The following is a 4,587-nucleotide window of genomic DNA, read 5'->3' as shown; positions in this document are numbered from 1 at the left end:
CAATTAACTGCATGTGCTCTTTTCTTCTTCTCAAACATACTGTATATGAATTGTGGAATTAAATGTCAACAGTCACATTTTTAATAAGAAAACGTACTTATTTATAATCGTTATTAGTTTACTAATATCAGGCCTATATGCATATTCGTTTATGTTGATTTACTGCATAACACAAAACACATCAGTGTTGTGATGTCCTTTCTAACTTTTCTCATTAAGAGTTTTACAATATATTACTGACGATACATGAACATCATTCTTGACTTTCTAAGCTATAATCCTGTCTAACAGTGCAGGTTATTGATTTCTTTGTATTATTATTTTTTTTACTTTTTGAATATTTTATGTTCATGTATTACATATCTATTGTTTTTTTTTTTTTTGCAGCACACAGATTTTGCAGTTTTACATTTACATTACATAAATTCTTAGAAGTTCAGTTTAAAATTATGGCTATATTTGAAAGTTAAATAGTGCATCAGCACACTGATTTTGGCCTACTATTAAACATATAGTTGTAAGCTATGTATGAAAATGTAAAAATGCATCAATGAAGTACACTACAGCAAAATATAATAAAATGTCTTTAGAGAAGACCTGTAGTTCCTTACACAAACCACTAGATGGCTCTTCACATTGCTTAAAGCCACTGGAAGTACTGGCTTGCATTTGCTGAAACAGCCAGTTTAGCATGGACACACAGAAATCCCATTTTTGGAGCCAAATTCTTGGTGACCTTCTTTGCCATTATTGCTGGTTGTTTGTTGTTGAGCAGGTGAATGAATTAAATTGTTCTTTAAGATGCAGTCTGCTATGAACTTTATGCAACTGGTGTGAACCGAGAGCCCAGTGTTGCTCTGTTTTTAATAAACTGCTTGTATACCCTGCCTATGCCTTGAGAATACGTTATCAAGTCCTACATTAAGTGTCTTAAGCTGATAGCTACCCAATATAATTAAGAAAAGCTCTTGTGTTTTTTCTTTTCTTTTGTTATCGTTCTTGACGATAAAGGTATGGTTTAAAAAATAAGAACAGCTTTCTTATTGTTGAAGTGAGGGCCAAAGGTCAAAAGCAACAACTTTATAAACGCAGAGCAGCTTGAACATTCTGCTAAATATTTGCTTTTTTGTTGCCTGGAAGTTTTAAAAAAAACACAGGTTTCAAACAACATGAGAGTAAATGATGACAGAATTTTCATTTTGGAATCAACTAGACTTGTGTACGATTTCACTCAGTAAATAGGGATGTTGTAATTTTCTAAATAAAAGAGTTAAATCCAAAACCAACGCAATTTTTGGGGACAAAGTTTTTAAGCCAGTCAGTCTATTTTGCAAAAGCCAAAGGCAATCAGCGCACCCCCATGAAGAGATCCAGAGCCAGTCTGACCAGTCATTAACCTGCCCAGGTCAGATGGATGAAATGCACAACCTTTGACCTAATTAGTACTATATTCATTTTGAGCACAAAGGTGTAAGACGGTGGGAATAGATGTAGTTGATTCTTGTGTTTGAATCAAAGTCCAGTTTCTGATGTCATCTACTGGCCAGTGATATAGTGAATGAAAATGGTTCTTTTCCAGCACTTTTATTACTGGTGAAGTTATGCAAGGTGAACTGATGACTTCATTTGATTGAATGTACTGTACATAGATTGTGATCTGAGGACTTTGTCCTTAATGGACAGATATCATGTTTGATAATCAGAACAGCAATAACCAGGCTGTTGAGGAAAATGATTAATGTGTCATGTTGAAGGGATAAGTTCAATAACTGGGGGACATGAGAATTATTTACATTTTAGTATAAAAATATTTAGGGGAAAAAAGTTACTATAGCACTATACCATTCCCAAATCTTACAGCATATTATTCAATTTTTAAAGTTTATTATTTTATTTACAAGCCATTGCAGGTATATTATTCAGAAAAAAATATATATTTTAAAAAGAATATTAAAATATCTATTACTTATACCATGTACAAAATTAACTTTGGCATACAAAAAAATGTTTAGCTTAAAAGTGTTTGATCCTTTTGGCATGTGCATCTGATGGGCCCTTTCTAAATAAATGGTCACATGAAAAAAATGATGCACTGCCACATCATACCCAGCTTTTTTAGGACAGCTTTTGTGATTCCTTTTGCGTTTTCCAAAGTACATTTACATTTATTAATTTAATTCAATTCAAGTTTATTTGTATAGCGCTTTTCACAATAATTTTATCAGTGAAGAAATTCATAAAGTCATTACTATTAAACTGTGAGGGAATATTTAGATCGGGTGGCGTCTGGTTATTTGTTAATCTAGCCACTGTGCTAAATAAAAACCTTGGATTGTTTTGGTTATTTTCTATGAGTTTGTGGATATGCTCGGCCCTGGCAGCTTTTAGAGCCTGTCTATAGCTGGACATTCTGTTTTTCCACGCAATTCTAAAAATTTCCAAGTTAGTTTTTCTCCATTTGCACTCAAGATTACGAGTTTCTTTCTTGAGAGAATGGGTATGGCGCAGTACGTTTTTCTCTAACCTTTTTCAATTTGATGGGGGCAACAGCTTCTAATGTATTAGAGAAGATAGTGCCCATGTTGCTAGTCATTTCGTCTACTTCATGTGTATTTATGGGTACAGAAAGCAGTTGCATTTAGCAGATGCTTTTATCCAAGGCGTCTTAAAAATGAGGAATACAACAAGTGATTCATCTTAAGGAGGCAATAAACAGGAATATTATACGTGCTAATACAAAGTTTCAGACATTGTTCAGAATAGTACAAGCCTTGAAAGCTTGAAAGAGGGGGATTAAAGCTGATAAATTTTTCAGATGGATGTAGTTAGGAAGTCAGATTACAAAAGTAAGAATTCTATACATATAGGCAGAATAATGAGCTGTAATTTAACCTAGATGTCATTGTATATCCTAAAATCTAATCTCTCAACTACTTCTTCACATATCATCTGTGTCAGAAGAAATACTTTAAATAATTATAGTTCATTGGCTTCTATTTATGGGTACAGAAAGCAGTTGCATTTAGCAGATGCTTTTATCCAAGGCGTCTTAAAAATGAGGAATACAACAAGTGATTCATCTTAAGGAGGCAATAAACAGGAATATTATACGTGCTAATACAAAGTTTCAGACATTGTTCAGAATAGTACAAGCCTTGAAAGCTTGAAAGAGGGGGATTAAAGCTGATAAATTTTTCAGATGGATGTAGTTAGGAAGTCAGATTACAAAAGTAAGAATTCTATACATATAGGCAGAATAATGAGCTGTAATTTAACCTAGATGTCATTGTATATCCTAAAATCTAATCTCTCAACTACTTCTTCAATAATGAGCTGTAATTTAACCTGTCAGTCATTGTATATCCTAAAATCTAATCTCTCAACTACTTCTTCACATATCATCTGTGTCAGAAGAAATACTTTAAATAATTATAGTTCATTGGCTTCTACAGCTGCCTGTAACACCAGACATGTTCAATTATATAAAAAAAAAGACCTTCCAACAATTGGTAATGCAGAACACAAAACAGATCATTCTCAATGAAACTGTCTGAAAAGGTGAACAAAAGAAGACGCTTTTATGAAGGGATGATGTTTCTTGCTTACCTCAAAACTGGTTCGGGAACACAATATAAACAATACCTGGGGGCGGGGAGGAGATAAACCACTGTGTGCCTGTAGTGTTGTACCTTATTAGAGAGACATGTTGTTTTGTTTGAGAACAGACAGGAACATATCATCAGGAGGTTTCCCTGCATCTACTCATACTATTGCCACTCCCATAGTCAGAAATGTAGACAAAAAAAACTATTCATAAAAGAAACAAAGCAAATAGATTCTAATAAATACTTAACCAATAGAGTTTAATAATTCTGAGGAAATAAGTCTCTATATTTCACAATTCAGATTTTTCCTTTCTCCCTCAAAGACAGTTTACACCTCTCAATTATGTTTTTTATTTTTTATTCCATAAGGTAGTCATATATAAAAGGAACCAAACAAATGCATACTTTACTCATAGAGTTCTAATAATATTATTTATTTATATATTCCAGCATATAATCTCCACTCTCATAAATATTCAATGTGCTGGGTGAAATTTGAACAGCAAGAGAACAAACAATTGTCACACGTGCTTCTTTACAATTAGGCTGTAACTGTTTGAAGTACCAACAATACTCAGTGTGCAAGCAACAGTATTAATCTGTACAGATAGTATGAGACTCAATCTAAGCCTATTACTATTTAGACAAATTGACTTCATCACAGATCTTATATTAACAGTAATATGCACAGTAATTGCCCAGTAATACCACTTACATATATGTATACAATCAAGTCCAATTTCATATATTGTACAGAATATACAGAACCAGTTATAATGGCAAATAGATAGATATAAAACTGATTAATCAGAGCTTTGTAGAAGGTAAGGTCCCACTTTATATTAAGTGGCCTTAACTACTATGTACTTACATTTAAATTAATTATTTGGTACAATGCACTTATTGTGTACATACATGTTTTACATTGTACATATATTTAAAAAAAAACTGCATGTAATTACATCTGTAGCCCACTTTATAT

Source organism: Sinocyclocheilus rhinocerous, unplaced genomic scaffold, assembly GCF_001515625.1.
Source record: "Sinocyclocheilus rhinocerous isolate Xijiao unplaced genomic scaffold, SAMN03320098_v1.1 scaffold62, whole genome shotgun sequence".
Classification (NCBI taxonomy): domain Eukaryota; kingdom Metazoa; phylum Chordata; class Actinopteri; order Cypriniformes; family Cyprinidae; genus Sinocyclocheilus; species Sinocyclocheilus rhinocerous.
The sequence above is the reverse complement of the archived record's forward strand: the minus strand, read 5'-3'. Positions refer to the sequence as shown.